The sequence below is a fragment of the Natrix helvetica genome (assembly GCF_964273705.1).
Source record: "Natrix helvetica genome assembly, chromosome: 6".
NCBI lineage: Eukaryota > Metazoa > Chordata > Lepidosauria > Squamata > Natricidae > Natrix > Natrix helvetica.
In genome coordinates this window covers 36,052,918-36,080,492 of record NC_138553.1, presented here as the reverse complement: position 1 = coordinate 36,080,492, position 27,575 = coordinate 36,052,918, and the positions used below count along the sequence as shown (strand labels likewise).

General features: G+C 37.6%; 1 long non-coding RNA gene across 3 annotated transcripts in view; it reads left to right on the top strand.

The window, feature by feature from the left end:
- The window catches only part of LOC309395064, an 86,365-nt gene that overhangs the window by 10,970 nt on the left and 47,820 nt on the right, over nt 1–27,575 (top strand). For all 3 annotated transcript variants that reach the window (XR_014175842.1, XR_014175843.1, XR_014175844.1), the window contains exon 2: nt 13,041–13,285. This is a non-coding gene — a long non-coding RNA (uncharacterized lncRNA). The remainder of the gene's footprint in view (nt 1–13,040; nt 13,286–27,575) is intronic.

The window sequence follows — 27,575 nt, the reverse complement described above, 5'->3', positions numbered from 1 at the left end:
TCAAATGCTGTAGCCTAAAGTTTGAAATAATGAAAAAATGTTGGAACTGCTACTTCTTGAAAGTATGAGTCATTTCAAATCCAGTCAGAACACCACTGTGAGTCAGAAAAGAGAGCAGCTGAACCGTCTGGAAGTGGTGTAGCTGCTGAATAGGTGCATACGTGTATCTCTGAGTTTGATAAACAACTAAAGGCTGAGGGTAGGCCTGTCAGGAAAAGAGCCAAACCTCTTGTCGTCTCTTCATATGCTCTTGCATCCACAGAGACATTCAAACAAGCTTTGTGCTAAGTCTCTGCACTCAGCTGATAAGGAGCTGGGAATAGAAGACAGCTGCATTCGTTTAAAGTTTATTTTTCATGTTTATTGGACACCCAGAAAACATTGAAAAAAGATTGCTTAACTTCGTTATGTTGAAAGGGTAAAATGGATGAGGGGACACTTACTCGTAGTATATCTAATATTATTTTTTCCCATTTTGCATTTATAAGCACAACTCTGTAAATACATTGTTACAAAGTTCAATACATTTTGAAAATTTATATATTTGAACTTAGGTATAAGGAATTGGACTGTATCACGAGGGGCAGCAAAACAGATCCGTGTTAGAGAGGTGATGGGATACCAGAACTAAAGTAGTAGATTTCAGGTATTTATTTTCTGTTTATGACTGAGCATTTTTCTGACATTACAGAGTAACTGATGGACATTATGTAACAATTTTGTTCTTAGTTGCGAAGTCGTATCTGACTCATCACGACCCCAAGGACAATGTTCTCTAGGCCTTCCTGTCCTTCTACCATCCTCTGGAGTCCATTTAAGCTCATGCCTATTGCTTGAGTGGCTCCATCCAGGCATCTCATTCTCTGTCGTTCCCTTCTTCTTTTGCCCTCAATCTTTCCCAGCATTAGGCTCTTCTCCAGTGGTGACATTGATATGCAACAATATCAGTGTTAAATAACTTGTTTAAAAAGTAAGCTGAATGATTTACTGCACACAGCATAACACAGTTTAGTTCTTTGTTGTCTGACTGTTTTTGCCTATTATTTTTATCTCCCCCTTTTCATTTTACTAGTGAGGTAGTTTGTTAGAGTAATTAAATATGTTATTATTTAATAATTTATATAACACTTCTTATGAAAAAAAAAATCTCAGAGAAGTTTACAGTAAAATCCAAATAATTAAAACAGTAAATTAAAGCAATTCATGGAAGCATTAAATTATATCCAATAAAATAAGCAGTAAAACAATAATGTGGTAAGTAAAAGCAAAAGTAAAGAAGTTAAAAACAGTCGGGTAGCTTTAATAATTAAAAAAATCATTTCAGTGCCAAATAAATAGATAGATAGATAATAAATAAATAAATAAATAAATAAATAAATAAATAAATAAATAAATAAATAAATAAATAATAATAAATAAATAAATAAATAAATAAATAAATAAATAAATAAATAAATAAATAAATAATAAATAAATAATAAATAAATAAATAAATAAATAAATAAATAAATAAATAAATAAATAAATAAATAAATAAATAAATAAATAAATAAATAAATAAATAAATAAATAAATAAATAAATAAATAAATAAATAAATAAATAAATAAATAAATAAATAAATAAATAAATAAATAAATAAATAAATAAATAAATAAATAAATAAATAAATAAATAAATAAATAATAAATAAATAAATAAATAAATGCAATACCTACATAGGAAAAATATTCCAAAACTGGAGAGGCTATTAGCTCAAGGCTAACTCTCACATAGCAAATCACCACCCCTGCATTTGAGGGTTCCTTGAGCTAACTTTAACGGTGATCTCAGGATAAGAGCAAGCACATACTGTATGGTGTGGCATGAAGGTCCTTAGAGATGAATACTTGCATTCTGAATTGGTAAAAAAAAAGACCTATGAGCCAATTAAAGCTATAAAGAACTGGTATCTTTTTGTCTAGAAACTTTACATGGCCACCCATCTTACGTACAAAAACAGTATTTTGTGTAGTTGAAGCTTCTGAACCTTTACCAACGTTCCCGTATGCTGTATGAATGCATGGAAGTAATCTAAATGAAAAGCCACAAGTGTGGATTTACTATAACAAGGCTATCTGTCAGTCCTGGAGGCCATCTTTTTCTTTGGATCTTCAGGGTTGCCACACTTAGTGCTGTGAGAAACTGGAAGGGGGGATTGCATGGAGTTGCAAGGATATCTAGCCAAAATAATATTCCTTTCTCTAAGAGTCAAGGACATTCAGCCTGCACTTGAAATGGCGTGATTGGGAGGCATCTCCAATTGGGACAGTGCATTGATTGGACCATGTGGTGGACATGTGGGTGCAGGGGAAGGGTCTTGGACTTTCTTTTGGGTGGGGAAAACCTGGAAGCTTTCAGATTCGGGTTTTCCCAGATGTGCCAATATGACATTTCTAATAAAATGGAACCTTGAGGAACTTCCAGCCTTGGAGTCTTCTTTCATTAGGGGTGTTACTTGGAAGCCTGACACTATCTTTATTTAAGCAGGGCTATAGCTGATATACCAGCTTAAGCTAATAAAATGTGTTTCAAGCTGTAATGGCCACTTTTGTCTGTAATGCCAAAGCTAGATCCAGAAGTAATCCTGAGCTAACCATCAGACTATATTTATTTAGATCTTTAAAATCCAGTGATTTTCCCATGCCACGAGTAGTCTCACTATAGCTTCCTTCTATGGTATAAGGCTTGACTTCATCTAGAAAGGGATTAATGACTTCCTGGGCACAATTGATCACACTATTCCTACTAGGATGGTAAACCTTCAGGGGTAGGAGGTAAGTGAATATGCTGTTCCTAAACCTGACCAAAGACTTGATCTACTTCATCAAACCTTAAAATCTAAAATTCATCCAATGAAATCTGACCAGACAAAACAAAGGACGAATTGCTATAAACTGAACAACCAAAATTATAGTCTGAAGACAATGTCAGCTGCTTCTCTCCTATGATGCTCCCAACTTAAGCCAACTTCAGAAATACCAGTCCAGATTGCAGTGGGCTGACAATGGAGGTAGGGCTAGTGCTCTACAGCAACAACTACTGCAACAACCAGCCTTTGGAGAGAACATGTTGTGCCAGGCACTGCAGCCAATTACATCTGGGGCAGTCATTTGTATTGAATGGAGCACTAGAGACCATCCACTCTGAAGGGTTTAAGGCAGCTCAACAATTTTGAATAGAAGCTGCAATACACAGGCCTTTGGTGCATTTAAGCAATGTGGGAAGATGTTGCCATCTGTCCCTGAACTCAAGAAATAGTGAGTTTTCTGTACTAGAGATGATCCAACCAGAAGAATGCAGATCCTAGGTCATGACAAATTTGACTGATTTTATTCTCTAACTGCACATCAACATATTTCAGGAAAATACCAACAGTTCACAATCCTATGTGGGCCAGTTCATACAAGATGTTAAAGTTCCACACTAGATCTGGTTTATAGAGTAAATTCTGCATATGCTAGAACACACAATGTACCCAGGGAGGTACACATTAAATTTCTTAGAAAGACCACAAGAGATGAAATCCTGAGTGCACAAAGGGGGCAAGTTCTGAAATACCAAGATAGGGAAATAACCATTCTGAAACAGATCCCCAAGAAAGTGAGGGAGAAAAGGAAAAACTATTTGCAACTAGCGAAGAAACTTTACCAGAAGGGGGTGTGGTTCAGATGGCTGATGCCTGAAGGTATGCTAATATTCTGGGAGGATACAAGAATTAGAATTAACACAACCATAGAGGCACAAGCCTTTATGGAAAAAAATAAAGCACTCCTAGATAAACCAGATGATCTTGCACCAGACATACAGGACACGGGAGGGGCTGGAGCTCTGCCAGTGGGGGGAGAAGGGGCAATACCAAGAAAACTCAGATCACAGAAATGAGCAAGAAAATCTGCTTGATATAAAGTGATTGAAATTATTACCTGAATTTATATGCTGACTAAATATTGCTATTTTGTATTGAATTTTGTTTAAATGTATACTATGAGTATGGGGGGAGGGAACAACTGCTGCACACTGCAACTGCCAAAATTTGTAACCTTTTCCATTACCCCTTTCCTTTTTATTCCCTAAAAATCAATAAAATTTTGTTTTAAAAAAAAAAGATGTTAAAGTTCCACAAGGTAACACTGAGATGAAACAATGGCAGAGAAAAATACTGCTTTTTCACTTCCTTGTCTGCCATAGCTCTTATTAGTGATAACTTATATTTGAGGCAAATTTTCCCCTACCTGCATTCTACTAGTTATGCAATTGCTTAAGTGTCTTCTGTTGAAGGTGTATACTGAAAAGGTACTGCACCCTCAAGTGTGACTATGTGAATTATATGGTCATTTCTATACTCCAAAGGGCAGCCAAATATTCCAGGGGACCACTGCCAGATATTGAACATACCAGTATGTCTTGCCTTCTTTTTCATCATCACACTGGAATCCTAGCCAGCACTGCAAAATTTGCAGTTAGCCAGATGGATCCTAACATGCTGGATAAGATACAAGAATAGCAGATCACCAACAGACTACCATCTCTGTATGCAAAATGTTTCAGGTTCAGCCGCTGTGTTAGGAAGACACTTTCCTGAAACTGTGGAAATCACTGCAATCAGTGAGCTAAAGAGACCAACAATCTAACTTGGCATAATGTAGCCTTTATAGTCTTACGTCACTAAATATAACTTCCAAGAAGCACACCATGTGTCTCTGTGTATGCAGGCGTATGTGCACAAGCACAAATGCACTATCCCACATCATGGATTGATGAACAGAGCTGACTGACACCAGGAAAAAGGAATCAGCCAACCAATTTAAAACTACCCTAGGGAGTTTAAAATGCACGAGGCCTATTTTACCTGGTGTGAGATGTACTGCACTACGTTCCAGAAATTGTCTTTGAATGACTAGACTGCAGTTGTGTGGTAAGTGTGAAACCACCCTGCATTTTCTATCCTAGAGTTATTCTTTTTAACATCTGCAATAGGAACAGAAAACAAATATCTACTATTCCCAGCTCTGAGAGATATCCTACATAGTCTTTTGAACTGATGAAAAACTGTGCTGAGCCCAATGACTCACTACTTATAATTATGTGCACGCAGGGAACCCATACCCTTAATTTGTTTTTTACCTCCTGTAGAGTGTAAATCATGATTCTTCACTCCCATCTTCCTTTGTGGTAGCTTGTGGTAACTTGTGTGTTTTCTTTTCTCTGCTTTTTCCAATTATTAAGGTATCATACCAAGGTTTGGCTGAAAGGTTCCCCTCAGACCCTTAAAGAAAAATAGAATTCTAGGGCAAAGATAGTATATTAATAAATGAAACCCAATCTTTTTAAAAATTAAACTGTCATGGAAGAAAACATTAGGCTTTAAAGGAATGGAAGTAAACATTCGATTTTAATACCTGCTCCAGCTTATATATTTCTGAACTGGAAAAAAATATCCCCAGTGAGCACTTAAAACTTCATTACTCTAGCAAAAGCTTGTGAAAGGCTATTTAAAGGTTTTCAATTTTGCTGAAGTCTAGAGGTGATTACAGTGGGGAAAAAAACCACAAACCTTAATATTACATGGAATGAAAGGAATAAAATTTATGTTCTCATCACCTCTACAGTTTAATTCATTTCTATTAGATTCATTGGGAAAAAATTAAAGCAAATGGGATTTTTTTATAAGTCTAGTGAAAAATAATGTTTCATTGTGATTGAAAGCAATTCTGTGCATTACTCACATTTAAAAATCTTCCTTTTTCCAATCAACACACAAATAACATGCTAGGAACTTTTGGGTATGACCTGTAGGACAGCTGTATAAAACATAAATAAATCTATGCAGGTATAATACTTGCTGGTGGGGGCAAAGAGCAGATATTAATTATATTGGAGCTATCTCCAATATTTCAGCAGTCCTCTGGAGGCCCCAAGCTGATGACACAACCAAGTCTTTAGGGACTTTCAGGACCTTAAAAGGGATGAGGCCAGTCTCTCTTTGCAGGGAAGAATGTTCCATAAAACATGGGTCATAGCAGAAAAGGACCCACAAGTAAAGTTTCCTAACCAGCAAACCAGGACCTGCAGCATGCCTCCTTTGCTTGATCTGGTGGGATAGGCAGATGTAATTGGGAGAGGCAGTCTATCAGGTAACTTGCTCCCATGCCTTTAAAGCACTATACTGCAGAAGAAATTGGTAACAAATACAGTTTGCAGAGTAGAGGTATAATATGAGTTCTTTAGAAACACCCATAAATGCCTGTGCTGTCGCATTCTGCACCAGCTGAAGCTTCCAGATACTCTTTGAGGGCCTCTCCATGTAGAACACATTATAATAATACAATAGTAATAATTAGGCCATAAATAATTGAAAGGATCCAAATGGAGGGGTACACTATAGTATTATTTTACATGGTTGCACCTTCTGTGTACTTGGTGTGGCTTTCCTTCCAGCACAAAACTCTGGCCAGGGGTTCCTCCCATCAACTTTCAATAGAATACTAAGAAAATACATCTTGGATAAAACAGAATACCATAATGTATGCATATAGCCTTGACTTACACAACTAGTCCCTTAGCAACGTCAAAGTTGCAATAGGCTTGAAGAAATTATAATCCATCCTCCAAGTAACAATTGCCACACCACTCCTGTGATCATGTAATCAGGTTACATTTCAGATGAAATGTAAATCTCATATTTATGATGAGTTGCAATGTCCCAAGATCATGGGATCACATTTTGTGACTTTCCCCCCATTTTTCCAGCAAAAAAATGTCCATTGGATAAACTGGATTCATACTTTTGACATTGGGATTCACCTAACAATCATGGGGACTCACTTCACAACCATCATAAAAACAGCAATAAAGACTCGTGTCTCATGGTCACTCAACTTATGATTGCAACATTCTTGGCTCAATTGTGTCGTATGTGGAGCACTACCTGTATTCTAAAAACACAATTATGTGTGCCTCAATAACTAATTGTATTGATGTTAAAATATCACATGAGACTTCTTTTGAACGATGAATAAGAAGTGCAACTAGTTTAAAATATTGTCTTCTCTAAATGATGAATGTTTAGTTCAAACCCTGGTGAATATTCAGATAATGGGGAACATCAGGTATTGTATGTATGTATGTATGTATGTATGTATGTATGTATGTATGTATGTATGGCTGGATAATATAGTAGTTAGATGTGGCATACTGGGGTTCACATCCCAGGAGACCAGGGTTTAAATCTCAGCTGATATCTAGCTAACCAGTATGGATTCTTGAGCAAATACCCCTTAATACTACACCTGCCTACTCAAAATATGAGAGTGACATAAATTAGGAGAATCATGCTGGCTCAAATTGCCCAGATTAACAAGGTCTGCATCAGATGTCAAGGAAACAGGACAATCTGATGATAAGTGAGCTACTGGAACAAATAATTCATGATGAGACAAGAGAACCTAGAATTGATGAACTACTACTACATCCGCAGACCTAATAGAAGGGATACATGAAACATATTAAGAAACTATGGATAGACAAAAGATACATATTCACACTAACTAAGAAACAACTATACTGCATATCCAAAGCTTCAACATAGTAAAGAGGAAGCTGGTTTCACAACTTGAGTCAGACCAACTTCATTTACATCCTATACTCAAGACAATCTAAAAGAACAAGTGCAGCTAAACCCTGATATTAAAACTTCACTATCAAGCTCTCTGTTACAAAGCTCAACAGCTGATAGGAGGCAGAAGACCCTAAAAATACTATACCGCCCAATAACTTGCTTCCCCACAATCTAGAAAGTCCTATCAGGCATCATAGCCACCAAGCTACAGGACAACATGAACCAAACTCAGAAAGGCACCGAAAAGAATACCAGAGGCTCAAAATGCCAGTTGCTCCTATATAGGGCAGTTGTCTAAGATTCGAGGTCTAGACAGATTAATCTGAGCACAGCCCGGATTGACTAAAGGAAAGCAAATAGTCATATAGATGGATCTGTGAGTGTTTGGCACAGAGGTGTTATTCTGCTGGTTCGCCCTCGTTCAGGCAAAGTGGTAGAAGGTTCTGTGCATGGACAGAAGTGCCACGCCTATGTGCTCCTGGTTCCGAAGATTAGAGCATTTCATGCCTGGTCTGGCACTATTCAAAGCCAATAGGACATTAAGAACCTTCTTCAAAAACTCAATGAAACTGTGGAAGACAACACTGGAAGTCAACTCAAGGTAGTTCACACAACTGACCATCAAGTGCAGCACATAATAAGCTGAAACTCTGTTCCCACTGATGTTCTGCATAGGCTTAGACCACCTCTGCCAGATAAAGGACTTGATATGGATACATATTCAAGAAGGGAACTACTATCAGCCACCTCCTTTACATAAATGATATCAAGTTACGAGTGAATTAGATAGTGACTCGTGTGAATATATAGTGAGCACACTGTAGTGTCATTTAGACTAGGGAAGTATGGCCAGGATGGTGGTTGGGTAGTGGAATTATCAGCAGGCCACATGGCAGACATACAGACCAGTTATGAGTATCTTGATATCCCACAGTCACATGAGAACCACAATGCGGAGGCAAAAGCAAGGCAGCAGCATCCAAGTATCACCAAAGGATCCGGAAGGGAATCCTTCAGGATCCTTTGGGAAGAACAAGATCTATACCAACAACATGTATGCCCTGCCAGTCATGAGATACCTTACTGGTATAGTGAGTTGACCAAAGATGGCTATAGAAGTTGCTGATGTGAAAACCAAGAAGCTTCTCACAAAAGTTTTCACCCCAAGTTGAAAACCCAGAGACTGTATACTAGACAGAAAGAGGGTGGTCAAGGTCTAGTTAGTGTGAAAGCCACTGTCCTGGATGAAAACCGGAGCATCCAGGAATACATCAGAAAGATGACACTCAAGGATGAGCTGCGGAGATAATGTCTGAGTAGAAGCAAACATGGGAGAAAGATCAGGCAGAGGAAGTGCCATGGCACGACATGGGATGTACTATGAACAGATAGTTAAAGTGGCAGATACTGGGAAAGCCTACCAGTGGCTGGAAAAGGCTGGATTAAAAGACAGCACGGAGGCACTAATCATAGCAACACAAGAACTATGTACCAGATCCATAGAAGCAGGTTCTATCACACTAGAGAAGACCCAAGGGCAAACTATGTAGAGAGCCCTCAGAGACAGTCCAATGTATAGTGGCAGGGTGTAAGATGCAGGGAGGAACAGCGTATACTGCTTGTTCACAAGCTCTGATGGGTTGTTGTGAATATATTCTATTACACATGGCTTCTAACTTAGGCAGCTGATCTTTTTAGTTTAATTTTATATTTATTATTTTCTTTTTTCAGTTGCTTGTTGCTTTGAATATAAAAGGCATGATATATTTTATACAAAGTAATTAGCATTACGTGCATACCAATGTGAATAGACAACAGCTTGTTGAAGTTATGCAAGACTAGTTTTATTTTGTCTACTCTTTTCAAGGTGAAAATAACATCTTACAATGGACCTTATATTTATTATTTGTACATGAAACCCTTAGGATATTCAGACAGGTGGAAAGTGTGTTGCTAAACACTGTGTTCAATTAAGTATGAAGTGAATTACTGCCTACAAGACATCTGTTTTAAGCCTCTAAGCATATTTCTTTCTGAGAAGCCATGCACACATATGCATACATATACACATATTTAATATGGGACATAAAATAAGTTATTTAAGCTTTTAAGGTAACTATGCTTTTAATGTATGGCATATACTTTTCAGGAGATTAGATAGATTTCTTTTACACACTGCAATAATTTATATGAATAAGTTGACTAAACTAATCTTTTTTCCTTCAGAGTTTTTTATATTCTTTAGTCTAATTTTCAAATAGCCGAACTTGATTTCTTAAGTAGTAGCATGCATTCAATTCGCATCCCCTTAAAGGTCAGTGAGTACATTATGAAACAGGAGTAAATAAATGCTCGTTTGCCCAAGAAGACAGGTGATATTTGGATCATTTTTGCCAGGCAATTTTCATCCTGCTGAACATTTACTCCTTGTGTCAACAACAACAAATCAATCAAAAATTCCTGGTCACTCTTGCTTAGTTGGCCAGAAGAATATACTATTCTAAAAGACGTTAAGACAAAACTAAAGAGTCCCAGCTTTAGCTGCTAAGAGTGTCTACTGCTTAGTTGTTAAAGATGAACAAATGGAAGCTTGAACTTCCTGAAAGGACATGTAGTGAACTTAAGAACCAATATCTTAATATCAGATGTTCAAAGTAATTGGTGTTTGGACAGAGCAAAAGAATGGCTTCATTTATTGGGTATTAGATGTTTAAATTACTGCAATCTTTGAGATCTTGGGAGTTTGCAGAAATAAAAATAGACATCTACAGACTAGAATTATGAATTCATTAAAAATTATTATTGAATTAAACCTCTCAGTCGGCTTCAAAGGCTGAGTTCCAAAATAAAACCTAAACCCCCCAGGACAATCACTAGAGACCATAGGATTACAAATTGTTATTCAGTTGTAATATATTACTGAGCCACTTCCAGAATGATTAAAATGCACCTGTTCAGCATTCGAATCACAATGTTTTAAATTCAAAACTGTTCAAATATGAAATGTTTTTCACACACCAATATCAAAAATGTCATCTGGCCTATTGCATACCCAAAGTTAACTAAGCTACATTCCAAAAATAATATAGCAATTTGAACTGTTTTATAAGATCTGAAATAGTGTATCTATTGCAGATCCATAATTCTGCATCTCAACCGTTGTAGGTGAAAATCTCATTTGCTACAACTAATGACTACTCTGTGTATGTGTTTGTCCGTGCATGCATGTGTGTGTGCATGTGTGTGTATGTAAGGGACGTGGTGGCTTACTGGTTAAGACACTGAGCTTGTCGATCAGAAAGGTTGACAGTTTGGTGGTTTGAATCCCTAGCACCGCCTAACAGAGTGAGCTCTTGTTAGTTGTCCCAGCTTCTGCCAACGTAGCAGTTCAAAAACTGCAAGTAGAAAAATAGGAACCACCTTTGGTGGGAAGGTAACAGCATTCCGTGTGCCTTTGGTGTTTAGTCATGCTGGCCACATGACCACAGAGATGTGTTTGGACAGCGCTGGCTCTTCGGCTTTGAAACAGAGATGAGCACCACCCCCTAGAATCAGGAACGACTAGCACCTATGTGCGAGGGAAAGCTTTACCTTTACGTACGTACGTACGTACGTATGTATTAGATTTTTATCTGGCCTTCATTACTTTTAAGTAACTCAAGGCAGCAAACCTATATACTACTCTTCCCTCCTCCTATTTTTCTATGGCAGCAACCCCATAAAATGGGATTTGTTGAGAAACAGTGACAATACATTTGCATGGATGTTTATCTAGGCAATAAACCTAAAATAAAAATATAATGCCACTAAAGCAAAAAAGACAATTTTGAGGGCCTAGTATAACTCATATCATAAATCATTCATACCATACCAACTCCATTAACATTCTGGCTCCAGTGCCAGAGAAAAAGTCAAGGCCGTGATGCTTTTCTGAAAGCCAGCTTCATTGTTCCATAAGTTGAGTGCCATGACTGAAGGAACACACATCCAAAGGTGCACCAGGTGTGCTGTTTCATTGATGAGACCCATATCATGTCTGCCCTACCGGATCCCACTACTGCTCACACCAATGCTTTCTGGATCAGATGAAGCTTCCAAATGTTCTTCAAGGCCAGACCCATGCAGAACATGTTGCAATAGTTCAATCAGGAGGTGATTAAGACACGAGCGACTTTAAATAGTACCTCCTACTAGGAACTAAGAAACGGCATAATGGATTTGTAGATAGCCACAGCTGTGAAATGTTCTTCATGCAACACCTGAAAGCCTAGATTACACAGAATCTCTGACTGGTAACACAGTCAAAGTGTTGGCAAAAGATGCTAAAGATGACAAATTATTAGGTACATAAAATCCATAGTCCCTCTGTCTTCTCAGGTGTGAGCTAAAGTCAGTTATTTTTCATCCAGATCCATACAGCCTCCAGGAAGTGGGAGAGCATCTTACAACATCCCTTGGACAGGGCAGAATTTCATGTAGATGTTAAATAAAAGCAGACAGTTTCTGAGCATGCTTGCTTCAGTTCTACCCAGGCGCTTTGAGAGAGGGATGAACCCTATGGCATTCACAGAGGCTTGGGGTTAGTACTTTAACTTCATATCAACACGACTGGAACTGGTATTGGAAAAAGGAAGACAACCACTGGAGAAATCTCCCTTTCCTTCCCAGCCCCCTTAGCCAACTCAGAAGGATACCAGGTTTGGTGGCATTCAGAGCTGCTGAGAAATCAAAAAAAGGTCAGGATGGGTACATCCCAAGTCTCTTTGAGGTCAATCATATGCTTGCTCATTGAAAGCAGCTTTGGTCGAACATGACCAGAACTTCAGAAAAGTAGGAGAAGAAGCTAATACCCTTTCAAAATGTCCAAGGTAAAACAATTCTAACTAGTTTCTTGGAATAATTTGACAGATTCAATATTGATATTGTAGGAATGTGGCAGTGAGGAAGTCCATGATTCTTCTTCATTGTCTGACTCAACCTAAAGATAACTGGACAAAGAATGGATAAGGAGATTAGGAAATGATCTAGAACTGATGCTGCTAGTGCTGCTACTTTTTAATATGGTTTTATTGCATTACTATAAACACAGAATGTTATGTTATGTTATGTTACTATATATATAGTGGCATTATACAGTGTTGTCTACAGATTATTAATACTCTAGTTAACTTAAATCTTTAAAAATAAAAAAGGGTTATATAAATATTAGCTATACTTTCTAAAATGTGGATGTTAGTAGGCATATATTTGCTTAAATATCACATCTAGAGCTGACTGCAGCAATAATAAACATGCCCAAAATGCTTATATTATTTACTCAATTATAAAGGTTTTTATCTTAATCCTTAATACTAAAGTTTCTACTGTATTATTACTTTTAGGTACTTATATGTCTTTATGCCTTTAGAAAAAAGGCAAAAAAGAGATCTATAACTGTTTGTGTTCAATGGAAGAGAACACTTTTGCTGAATAGCATTGATGATGAAGTCAGTCTGAAGGCAACTCAAAGGAACTGGAGTTTTTGTTCTACCAAGAGAAACAACCACTTTAGTGCTGACCATTTTTTTTTTAGCCCTGAGGCAGGATGAGTTCTGAATGAAGATATTCCTTTATGCTCCATCATAATGTAAGTCTGTCCATTTCTTTCTACTTCTACTGCTTAGTTATGGTGTAATTTAAGATTTTAACATATAGTAATTTCTTACATTATTGGGCCTGGCACATGAATGGATTAGATCATAGCCTAGACAATAAGTAAACATTATCCTGATTAAGCAACATAATTTAAGTGTAGGAATGAACTGATTAGCCACTTGTCTTAATCATATGATCAGTTCACGTAACTCTGGATTTAAATAATTTTTAGATTGGAAAAAGGGCAATGTGAGCACAATATACATGGCTGGTCCCATTTTTTCTTTCTTTTCCAGAATGTTTCTTCTTGCCCTGTTTCTCCTTGCCCAAAATGGGCAGTTTTTAGGGTCTAAGTAAGGATGTTGGGATGCTTTTAATAACTGGGAATTTATGTCAGACATAAGACTTTTAGGAGAAAATTGATTGATTTGGTGAATTATTTATTTGGCACAGCTGCCAGGTCCTCAGTGTAATCACCGAGAGAGATAAGCAAAATCTTACTACTCTGGCAAGTATTCAAGATGAAGGTTGCTGATTTGTCAGAGATGAGTGACATGGGACACTGTGGAAGGGACACTGTTGGTCTCATTACATCTATTGGCTACAACTACCAAGTGGCTCCATGGAATATTTTTGAGGACTGCTATGAGGACATACCAGGTTAGGAGATTGAAGTCATACATGCCAATTACACAGTAGAATCTTAGTCTCCAAACTGTCAGCTGAGGTCCAGGGGCCTGCACTGAAGAACTGTTAAATTATTATAGATATACTTGCTACACTATTTCATTTTTTAATGTCTGATTGGAATCATAACAATTATTTAGGGCTATTATTAAGGGTTTTATCACACAAGCAATTACACTACAGAGTTCTTGTGCATTTTGAATCTGGGGAAACATATTTAGAAGCAATTTTCTTTTTTTATCTCTCCTCCCTTCCTTTTGTATCTGATGGAGCAATGTTAACTTTTCTGAATAGCAATGTCTACAAAACCATGGGGAAATCCTTCAAAGGTCTGGCACAATCTGGAGTCTTGGTGTGCTTTGATGAATTTAATCATATAGAGCAGGAGGTAATTGTAGGACCAGCTTCTTGGCAAAACTAGCATTCAGTGAAAATTACAAGCCTGACAACTTCATTAACAGTGCTGACATTAAACAAAACTGACTAAAGCTCATGGTTAAGTGAGGAGAAAAATAAAAATGTTTAATCACACTTAACTGCTATCCCCTGTTAAATTTGCACCTTTGCATTTTGTTCAAATGTTGCTATCTTTTCTTCTATATATCCAGAGAAGATATATTGCTCTTGCAGTCTTCTAACAATGGCAAAGGGAAGACAGTGAAGAGATGTAACATTTTGTTCATGATAGATTAATGGCACGATCTCTTATTTTCTGGAATACAACCTGCCACTCACCGTCTTTAGAAAATGAGAGTACACTTTCATTTTCTAGCAACCTGGAGAGATGAAGAGTTCTGCTTTAACCCTTTTCTTTAAACTTAGCTAAAATTTGAAGACAGATATGTCAATAAATAAGATTGTTTTTATTTATTTTTGGCTTGATTTGGGTATTCAAACTAATTTCCTATATTCTTAAATTGCACGTATCATTAAATATTCACACAAGAATAGTATAACCTGGTCCATTTCGCAATATGAGTTTTTGAACTCTGAAATCCGTTTATGATGCATATACAGTCGTCATCACAAAATGAAAGCAACCTTTGTATATTTTAATTAGTTTTTTAAGCAATTGAGAAAAAAAAGTGGTAGCTCATAGTAGCACTATTCGATAAGCTCTTGCCTGTTAAATAAATAACAACTGTCTGATGTAAATCTGTTTTCATCAACTAGCTTATTTTCTGCATAATTTAGATGAATAAGATCATGTATTAATTTCAATGCAAAATACAGAGAAGCAAATTGTTGTCAAAACAGATATTCAGAGAATGGATGGAGGCCACTAGATTTGTCCATGTAATACCTCTGTTTTGTGAACTCTACTGGCTTCTAGTTTCTTTCCAAATGCAATTCAAGGTGCTGGTCATCAACATACTGGCCAGATTATCTTTGCCTAAGGACATCTATCTGTCCTAAAATGTCAGTTAGGATGGGCACGCTCGTAGTCCCTTCCCTTAAATATTGGCATCTGATGCAGTGCCTTTTCTGTGGCAGCCCCTGCCCTATGGGATACTCTGCTCCCTGAAGTTTGGTAGCCTCTATCTTCCTAGCCTTCTGTAAAACTTTGAAGACTTGGCCTTTCCTGAAGCATTGAGATAAGAGACTATTGACTTGGTCCTAGTAGGTTTTTGTTGTTTTCTATGTTTATAGTTTCATAGGTTTTTTTTAATGTTTTTATGTTATCTTTACTTTTGATTGGGAGACATTCAGATCTGGTTATATGATCAGAGATAATATCTATGTTTTAATTAAATGCATGAATGCATGATTGAATCAATCAATCAATCAATCAATGAAACAATGACTCCATGACTCCATGAATCAATAAATAACTGGAGCGTTAAGTATGGCTTATCTCCCTTAAAAATAAACTGAAATGGTGTGTAATGAATTAGAAACTCATTAACTGATACAAGAAATGTGCTGGTGAAATGACTGTGGGATTCTTTTTTAAAGTGATGAAACATTAGCATAGAACTAGAACCAGGATATCAGCAATTCTTCTGTCAATGGTCTAGAACCCTGGGATAGATAGTTTTTCATATCCTAACCCTAGTGATTACCAGTGACGTGTGGTGAGGTTTATGGCTGGTGAGGCTGGTGACGTCATCAAACTGCGTGGTTGCTCCGATTGCACGGGCACAGCCCGACTGGAGAAGTTTCTCTTCTCAGAAATGTCAGAAAGGGACAGGCAGGCTGCCACAACTCCACTGAGAAGACATTTCAGAGAAGAGAAACTTCTCCTTTCTCCTCCCCCCCACTCCCTTCTAGCACTGATGATGTTACCTAGGCATTTTTTGCATCGGGCGAGCCCGGGATCCTTGCAAGGGGAATGGGATCACGTGTGCAGGAGGCTCCTCAGGGCCAGCCTCAGATCAGCACCAGCCGCGGTCCCCTTCCCCTGCACACATGGTCCCATTCCCCTCCTTCCTGAGCCAACATGAAGGGGACCGCAGCTCTCACTGATCTGAGGCTGGCACTGAGGAGCCTCCTGCACACATGGTCCCATTCCCCTTGCAAGGATCCCAGGCTCGCCCGATGCAAAAAATGGCGAGATCGGCACACTTGGGGCTGCTGCTGTGATGTCCAGGGAAGCTAAACCAAGCCGTGCGCCTCTCTCAGCCACTTTCGCGGCTTCCCAGAGTAATTTTTTTTATTTTCATGATGAGAGAGGTGAGGCTCTGCCTCCCCTGCCTCCCCTGACTGCACGTCACTGGTGCTTACTCTTATGTGAATAGGTTTCCACTATAGAAAATTGTAAGTAAGTAAGAAAGGGCAGAAAATTGGATAAATTTCTCCCACAGATAGATTTGAAATGGGATTAAGACTGCAATTAAGAGGAGATATGAATAAACATAGTGTCAGTTCCAACATAATCAAAATATAGGCATATACCACAATATTTGAAACACTGTTAACCTGAAAATCAAACCACATATATGCAAAAGTGAAAATTCAGCTCTGAAATATATCTCAATAATGAATAATGAAAGAATATTGATCTGTCATAAAGATATTTGACCATTTTAAAGAATATATTACTAATTTTGCCAGCACTAATAGAGAAACTAGTTCTATGAAATTGCTTCACGTAGGTCAACAAGTGTTATTTCTTATTTTTCAAAGGCTGCCAAAGAATGTCATTTACTTTCTTAACTAAAGAAGGAACTCTCAAAGGTGTTTTTTCAGGAGGCAACTTGTTTTTTATTTTGATGACATTTACCAACTTCACCAACCCTCTAAAAGGATGCAGATTACCAGCTGTATGCAAGGAATATAACTCCTTCCATGCCCCATTGTCCTGTCAGAGCTGAAGAAGCTTCTTGGATGAGAAGTGAAACATCTTCAAAAGAAAAAAACCAAGAAAGTCCAGTTGCCTCTTGAAAAAGCACCTTTGGGACAACCATGACCTGGATGACTGAGAAGCTCTACAGAATAAAGAAGGAAGTATACTTAGCAGAATAACTAGAATATCAGTAATAGCTATTTCTTTATGAATTTGCTTGCATGTGATTGATAGAATCCAGATCATAGTTATCCTGGTTGATTTTATAAGATGAGCAAGAAACTAAAAACATGCCATTGATATAGTTTACTTGGATTTCAGTAAGGCTTTTGATAAGGTAGACCATAACCTACTACTAGATAAAGTAGAAGAATGTGGGTTAGACAGCATCACCACTAGATGGATTCGTAACTGGCTGACCAACCGCACTCAACGTGTAGTCCTCAATGGAACTGCATCTACATGGAGGGAAGTATGCAGTGGAGTACCCCAAGGCTCTGTTTTAGGCCCAGTACTCTTCAACATCTTCATCAATGATTTGGATGAGGGAATAAATGGGGAACTCTTCAAATTTGCAGATGACACCAAGCTGGCAGGAATAGCCAACACTCCAGAAGATAGGCTTAAGATACAGAAGGATCTTGACAAACTTGAACATTGGGCACTATCTAATAAAATGAAATTCAATGGTGAAAAGAGTAAGGTTCTACATTTAGGCAACAAAAATGGAATGCACAGGTACAGTATAGGTGGTACCGTGCTCAATAGTAGTAACTGTGAGAGTGATCTTGGAGTTCTAGTGGACAACCATTTAAATATGAGCCAGCAGTGTGCAGCAGCTGCCAAAAAAGCCAACACAGTTCTAGGCTGCATCAACTGAGGGATAGAATCAAGATCACGTGAAATGTTAATACCACTTTATAATGCCTTGGTAAGGCCACACTTGGAATACTGCATTCAGTTCTGGTCACCACGATGTAAAAAAGATGTGGAGACTCTAGAAAGAGTGCAGAGAAGAGCAACAAAGATGATTAGGGGACTGGAGACTAAAACATATGAAGAATGGTTGCAGGAACTGGGTGTGTCTAGCTTAAGAGAAAGAAGGACTAGGGGAGACATGATAGCAGTGTTCCAATATCTCAGGGGTTGCCACAAAGAAGAGGGAGTCAAACTATTCTCCAAGGCACCTGAGTGTAGAACAAGAAGCAATGGGTGGAAACTAATCAAGGAGAGAAGCAACTTAGAACTGAGGAGAAATTTCCTGACAGTTAGAACAATTAATCAGTGGAACAGCTTGCCTCCAGAAGTTGTGAATGCCCCAACACTGGAAGTCTTTAAGAAGATGTTGGATAGCCATCTGTCTGAAACTGTATAGGGTTTCCTGCCTAGGCAGGGGGTTGGACTAGAAGGCCTCCAAGGTCCCTTCCAACTCTACTATTGTATTGTATTGTATTGTATCTGATCTCTATGCCATGAACGGCTTTAAAGATGATAACTAGGACTTTGAATTGCACATAGAAGCATTTTGATTTCTTTCTTTTTTTCTTTTCACCCTTACTTTATATTTCCGTGTATTAATGTTTACCTTTCTTTTTTATTGTTTAATAAAATATTTTTTTTAAAAAAAATGCACCCAAAAGCTGGCTGGTAAACCAGTTCACAAAGCAGTGATCATTTAAGCATAGCATGCTACTCCCAACACTGCCTGTGGCCCATGCATTCTGGACCACTTTTTAATTTAAAAAAGATTAAAAATATAACAAGGACTAGTGAGACCCAGCAAATCTTATAGAAACGCTCTGGACCAAGTTATTAATAATTGTTTCACAGTAGACGTGCTTTCCCTCTTAAGCACCATATTGGACATCTAGATTCCAAATTATCTTGCATCATTTTATCTGAGAAGAATTCATTTATCAATGAAACTGTAAACGTAAGAGCATCTAGAAAGGTTACAATATTCAGTTAATGATGCACATTGTAGTAACAATTATTTCTGCCATTTTTAATGCTCCATATTGCACTGTAAACATTTTCTCAGAATGTCATACATATGCATGTCTCCTAATGATTACTAATGCCATAAAATGATTCCCTATATTATAGGATATTAACTAAGAGTGTTGCTGTTTATATATAAAACCATACACACAAAAAGAGGATATCTGAAGATATTAAGAATGTTTTCTGAGTTTTAAAGAAAAACTCAGAAAAACTCCAGTAAGAACTGATTTACTTTAGCTCAAGAGCTGGAAATGTTTATTTAAGGATATATACAGAATGAAAAGAATGCTATACTGTATACTACCAACCTGATATTTTTCTCTATCAGGTTCACCCCCATCCAAATGTTTAAAAATCTTAAGTTATGGAAAAAGTCATATTACTTTGAACATCAAGTTCCAATATTCAAAGCTATGAATATACACTTCAACTTTTCCCACTGAAACAAATAAACTACAGAACAGCATATCAAGAACAGAGCAACTAGAACTACATTGCAAAAATCCAAATGTCCCCACAGACAGAAGCACAGATACCATTTAGTGATTACTTAGGTTATTCAAGCCCAGATATATCAATACTGAACAAATCAGAACATTTGGATCATGCATTTACAATTTTCAAGGGGTTAGTAATATTGATGTACACATCTATGCATGCTTATAGGTCATGGGCATTTAATGGTGTTTATTTCCAGAAATGTGTTCTACAACATCAGCACTCCAGTGTGTAATGAAATTCTCCTTTCATACAGCACATCAGAGCCTGTCGAAAGCTCCAGGTATAGTGGCTGGGGAAATGATAAATTACAATGTAGGTTCAGTGAGGATCTGATTGTGAATATCTTACTTCAAAATCTATTGTGCTCTATTTTGAAGTAGGTTTGAAGTGGAGATTTTCTTTCAGTGGAGGAATACAGTATGGAGTTGCAAGAAATCCTATCTCAACCATCTTATGTGATGTTCATGCCATTTGTATTGAACTAGTTGACTATGCCCTTTTCATTGCTCATCAGTGATGGCATCTCAATTGTGACATGCTATCTTTAAAAACATTATCTGATATTTACTTGATTGTTATTTCATACCTAGTAAACAAATAGAGTAGAATTTAATCCTGAGAACTGTTGTATACTTCTTCATCATTTTATAGATTTATTTTATGTTATTTTTCCATTGTAATTCCTTTATTCTTTTTTTAAAATATAAAAGTATAACCTTTTCCATCCAGTTTTTGTTCATGTGTTCTGTAAAGGATTTTCCTGACCAATACTGTGCCTCTAGATTTTATAATTGGAGAGGAATATCTCTTGTGTCAAAAACTCTAAAGCTGATCTGTCTTCACATTTTAGCTAGTGACAGAACAAAACTCACTTCACACTTGCTGCCAAATAATAAGATGACTATGCTTTTTTCCCCTGTGTTCAAAGAAAGGCCAATCTTTGATAGAGTTGTAATTATAGGAAAGAAAGTGACCCTAAAAGCAAGAAAATGATATAGGTCATCATACGGTTGGATAACAAGAAAACCCAACTGGGAATCAAATAATATAGTGATAGTGATTTTTCAAACCACAAAGAATGCCTAGCTATTCCATCTATGGCCCATGAATATCTAAGATAAATACACTAATGTTTTAAATTAAGCAGATACCAATTTTCTTCTATATACAATATGGGGTTTCCCCCCCTTAAATGGTCTTTTTTAATGTAGCATTAAACAAAAGATACACCAGAACTCTAAATGAAGCTAAGGTTCTTTATATTTTTGTTGTTTTACAGCTATGTTTGAACTCACAGTTTCTACACCAGTGACGTGCAGTGAGGTTTATGGCTGGTGAGGCTGGTGATGTCATCAGGAAGGCGGGGAATGGGACCACGTGTGCTAGAGGCTGAGGCTGCCTCAGCCTCCAGCACACGTGATCCCATTTCCCGCCTTCCTGAGCACGCTCTGCCGGCTCGCGCTCCGCAATCCCCAACAGCAGCTGCTTTTCAGTGCTTTTCTGTGCGTCTGGCGTTTAGGACATCCAGCTATCTACCTAAACACCAGACGCACAGAAAAGCACTGAAAAGCACTTCGCCTCCAAGCCACTTTGTCTTGATGATGTTGCCGCAGCTGCCATGCGCAGATGGACGGAAGTAGCCAGAGTGGCGCCGAGGGGGCCGGGCGGATGAAAGAGCGAGCGAGTGAGCGATGGAGGATCAGGCAGCCTGATCCTCAGTCGCTCGTCCGCCGGACTGCCTCGGCGCCACTCTGGCTACTTCCGTCCGTCCGCACATGGCAGCTGAGGCAACGTCATCAAGTCCCTGCCACTTCTGGACGTCTATTGCAGTCGTGAGGAGCGCACAAAGTACAGCGGAGGCAGGAAGGTTATTGGCGCTTCCGAGAATCCTCCTGCCTCCGCCAGTTGACCAGCTGGCACCGCCCCACGCGCGCTCCTCCTCCTCCCTCCTATTCCTCTTATATATATGAAACTCCGTTGTGGATATTATTATTATATATTATTATTTCATGATGAGAGGTGAGGCTCTGCCTCCCCTGCCTCCCCTGACCGCACATCCCTTTCTACACTACACATATATTCTATAAATAGATTTGAATCTGCATATAGCAAGCTAGCCTGTTATTACCTTGTCCAGATGTTGTTGATTATATTTTAGAATAAGGTGTAGATCAGGGTTGTCCAAACTTGAGAACTTTAAGATTTGTGGACTTCTGGCTGGGGAATTCTGGGAGTTGAAGTCCACAAGTCTTAAGGTTTGGACACCCCTGGTCTAGATCAAAGCTAGGAGTCGTCCATCTAAACCTACACTAAAGAATTTCATGTAGCTGTCCCCATTCGTATGTTTTTCTTGTGCTGGGTAGTGAGAGCTCTGCATTAAGTTTGGCAAGAAGTTTACCAGATCCTCTTATTCTTTTTAGTGACTAAAAAGTTATATGTATTTGCATTTGCATTTTTATTGTTATTCTAATTGGATTCTCTTTCTCATAAGCCCAAAAGCTCTTTCCTATGCACAATCTGAGTTAAGAATATCCCCTGCATTTTATAACCTGTAATAAATAAATGCAGCAAGAAAATAATTTTTCACTGTATATGCAGATCAGCTACATGAAAGTCAGCCAGTGAAGTTTAGCAAAATATTTTTTTGCTAAACAGTGGCAAGCACCACAAGCATTGATCAGAATACAGATATAATTGGTAGACAGCTGGGAACTCTAGCTTTTATTAGGAATGTGTGAATAAGTATAAATTCAGTCTGTGTAAGAGCTGTAGATTTTTAGCTATTCATATGGTCCGCCAACTGGATTTTATCAGCTGGAAAATCCACTTCCATTTGTTGTTTACTGATTTCTCTAAGAGGGAAATCTGCCATATTCATTTTATATATTTCTGTAAAATAGAAAGTTCTAAATATGATTTTTCTCTCAGGTATGCTTTTTAAAACAAATCCTTTAATATACCTTTACATTATCCATATGTTTAATGCACGGATCTTTAATATGTGCCCTTTTATATACTTCTCAAAGATACATTCTTATTTCAATTTAATTTGCCTCCTGTAATTTTTTGTCAAGATTTTCAACTAGCAAATACCATTGCTGTTGATATTTTAAAAGCACCTTAGTTTCTTTGACGGCTTGTCATATATTTCTTAATTGAAAGAATACCTGAAAAACATTCTCATCCTTTAGTCATAGAAGAACATTAAGCAAGTTATGGGATATACTTTCAATACACAGTGAATGTGAGACCCAACATATGTTATGGGACCACTCTGGACTATAATATGCTCTATTTTGTTTTAATGTCCAGAGATTCTAAAGCTACCATATAGTTGTGCTATATGTGATAAATAAAATTGGTCAAATTGGTCATAGCACTTTTGAAGGAAATCTTGCTGCGTGATCTATAAGCTGAACATTGGTTGATAAGCTAATGGGAACCAAGAAGCCTTAGAACAATGGTTCTCCCTTTTGATATATTACTTTAGATACAGTAAGAGCAGTGACGTGTGGTGAGGTTTATGGCTGGTGAGGCTATTGACGTCATCAGGAAGGTGGGGAATGGGACCACGTGTGCAGGAGGCTGAGGCTGCCTCAGCCTCCTGCACACATGGTCCCATTCCCCGCCTTCCTGAGTCAACATGAAGGGGACCACAGAGCGCGAGCCGGAGGAGCACGCTCTGCGGTCCCCTTCATGTTGACTCAGGAAGGCAGGGAATCGGACCAAGTGTGCCTTTTCCCTTTCCACCTTTTTTTTCTTTTCATGATGAGAGTGGTGAGGCTCTGCCTCCCCTGCCTCCCCTGACTGCACATCCCTGAGTAAGAGGTACAGGAGGGAGACTTGTGCTCAGACATTATCAGACAATCGTGTACCTGAGGAACACTCAATATTGGCAACCTCAGACCAGTGGCCATCTGGTAATGGACCTTAATGTTAAGACTCTACCAAAATAATATCATGTAATTGCAATGAAACAGTAATTTGGGTTATGTGAAAGTGTCAGCATGGGATATTGCCAGTTAAAGTAGGAAAGCTATAACTAAGCAGATGAATGTGATTTAGGGCACTACATGAGATAATAAAAATTATGAATTTGAATTTTATCCCAATAATCAAATGGTTAGTTGAAGAAGCCACAAAAGGCAGATGTGAAGAAGTAGAAGTTAAGTTGGGGACATATATTTCCTAAAGACAGAATGATCTTAAGACAATTCACTTCAGACCAAATGATACTGGGATAAAAAAAGGAGACTCTGCTGTTAATTGTCTCAAAATAAACAATGGCTCACTAGAGGGTGAGTTCTTGTAAGTGATGGATCTAGAATTTCCTCATCTGAAATAAGAGTCTCAGATTTAAAGGGGTTCAGTTGTGAACATAAATTTAAATCTTGAGTGTGGTAATTGTGACACTGGTAGTTGTAGGGCTTCAGGTAACTATTAATCTGAAGCTGCACTCTCTGATTATGAATCCTTGAAGTTTATTAATAATTTTTTCCAGTGTTTGGTGGCAATGGAGCAATGCCTTCAATATTCTCAGATGAAGAAGGTAATATTGAATGGGTTAGCATGGAAGTGTGAGACTCTGAAGAACTTTATTTGGAATGAGCACAAACTCACTGCAGCAAACCTGAATAGCAGAAAAAGGAAACCAAGCTTCTATACAACATCTTCCAACAAAATGGATACCTATGCAACTTTATCAAAAAATGCCTGACCACAGCCCAATATAGCAGAACCAACACAAGCTGAACAAATAATAACACTGCTAACATCTCAGAAACCACTATCAGACTATTACAATCACATGGAATCAGCAAAGCACACAAGCCAACTAAAGCCCTCCAAAACAACCTAAGTAAACCAAAAGACCCAGCAACTCAGAAGAAGAAGAAAAAAAGAAACCATCTATGACAGTGTGATGACTGCAACAGCCACTTCAGAAGACAAACAGGAAGAAGACTGGCATCCATGAACATCAACTAGCAGTCAGAAAACATGATGAAAACTCTTTAATTTCACAACATAGGGACAGATTTAACCATAATTTCATTTGGGAAACTGAGACCACCTGAGACTAAGCCAAGTACAAAAATGCTAGGAAATTTCTAGAAGCCTGGCACTCTGATAAATTAGTCATCCATAGACACACAGAGATAAACAATATCTACATACTATGTAAAAGAGACTATTGACAAGTCAAAAAGGGAACAAAAAAAGACCAAAATACCTCCCTACATTAATCAGCACCCAGATGAGCATAGATTCACTTCAAGATTAACATCAGAACAACAAGAAGTAAAGAATACCTCAATCAAGGAATGCAAACAATATAACATAGACAAGACCACCCTCACAAGACTGAGAAGGCAAGCCACTGGAATATGAAATGACAGCAAAGCCCACTCCTTACTAGCATTAATGATGTTACCTAATTTGGGATAATGAAACATCTGCAGAAAACAACCAAGCTCAAAGAACAACAAAGACACCTCATTTCAATCCTGAACTACAAATGTTCTCCTTTACTGGTAGAATAGGAATTTCAAAATGAAAAAAGAATGATGTAGCAGGAGTGGCTAGCAGAGTCTCAGTATGCTTTTTCAAGACTTGCTTCCAAATAGTAGCTTGTAGACATAGAAACATTTGCGTGTTTATTTAGGGAAAAAATTCAACAATGTTTACAAAAATCCATCAACGATCATTCTCCAAAGCAGAGATGAAAAAGTCCCTATCTATCTCAGTGTTCTTCAAACTTGTCAATTTTAAGATGTGTGGACTTCAGCCAGATAATAAGAAACCTGGGAAGAAATGTTGAAATAATTCAACTCAATAATTAAACTCTGTCTTAAATAATTCACAAAAATGAGGATGAGAAATCCCTCTTGTTTTCAAATATTTTATATTTACCCAGGACTAGCATGAAAGCAACCCTAACTTTTATGAGAAACCTGTGTAGTTCTTGTCCAGATACATGGAACTTGGTAGTCTTTGCCTGTAGAAAATCTTTGGCAGTAGAAGATAAATGGAGACATTAACGGGCACTGAGTCAAATTGTTTCTAACGTGTAATTTCTGTCTCATAAATTCTCAAAAGCAAAGATCCCAGTTACTGGTATTATTAAGTGAATTAACTTATTTACAACCAACCAAACTTTACTGTCTCTGACATTCCCTTATTCAACTATACATTTATGCACACTGCTCATATATTAGCACATTACTCACATATAATTTCATGTATTATTTCTATATAAAAAGAATAAGCTCATTTAGAATTGGTGGGATGGACTATAAATAAGGGGCACAGTTGATATATTATGAGTACAATATGAATTGTGTTTCTGTGTAATCACAGGTAGATACATCCGTGCCTCCTGTATTTATGGGTATCCCCATTGTTTTCTACGGCAAAACACCATCAAATATAAGGATTGTCAATTGTGGCATGCATGTACAGCATTCTATTTGCAATTAGGTATTTGTGTTTATTTAGTTCTGAAACATGTATGCCTCTTTTGTCCCAAGAGTGTCAGAGTTTCTGGTCTGTGTACAATCCCTGGATCAGAGTCAGAGATGGGAAACCAGCATCTGCTAAATATATGGCTCTTTTGACTCACATTTTCAGTACAGATCACGAAGAATTTTATCTAAAACCTTCATCTACCAAGTCTGGGAGAAGAATGTTATATAATATGCACAATTTTCATTATTTTGAGGCTGATTCAATACATGATGCTAACCTTCTTGGTCCCCAGTCATGAATTATGCAGATTGGTCTTGCTGTTTTTTTAACTATGTGCAGTACATAGAGGACAGTGAAAAAGTCAGGTAATTGTCCTATTGCCACAGCCAGAGCTGGTTCTGTTTCAGGTTATTTACTGCTATGTCCTTTTTTCATTGACCTTCCTTCCACATTCCCTCCCTCCCTCCCTCCCTCCCTCCCTCCTTTTCTCCTTTGCAAAACAAAAAAAGCACTTATCTGAAGTAATTGTTTCTGATAGAATATGCATTTTGAAGTCCTTCCTTGAGAAAAAAATTAAGTTCCAGTATCATGAGATGTTTGTTGTTTACCTACTTAATTTGTATTTTTGTTATTTTTGTCTCTATGTTTTGTAAGTGTGAAATGGTTTGAATTAATTAACTGAAAATATGTCTTGTTCCTTAGAAACACAGATGTCAAGTTGTTTGCAGGTTAACTGTGTTTAGGTTTTGTAAGAAAGCAACAGCAAAAAAACTAAAACAAACTAAATTTGAATGATAAAATATCTTCTTTTGATTTTTCCATGAAGATATTAGATCCAGACCTAATCACGGACCAGTTTAACCAAACTCAATGGAACAAATTAATACTAGGGCTTACATCTGATCAACCCTAAACATGCCTGTGTCTGAATTCAATCTTAGACCTTTTTAAGAGTTGCTTACAAAACGATTTATATGTGTTTAAACTTAAAATTCCACTCCATCGACTTTACTTTTAGACAAGCAAGTATAGAATTGCAAACTCACAATCCTACTTTGTGGAGATAAATAGCTCATATATGTATTTTCTTAGATGCTTAAATATTTTGATTTTGTTGCTAAGAGACTACTGCTACTAAAAGACTTACTACTGCTATTACAGTAATCTTTGTACAGTAGTCACAGGGCAATACTGCAGATCACCATTTGATGGAATAGGTAATACTGGGAGTCTTTATGAAACTGGCTGGCCTTATGTAAGGCTGCTCATGTGCCTCCTCAGTCTTAGTGATCAACTGAATGATAATTATAGAATACTTTAATATTTGCTGCTTTCCCCT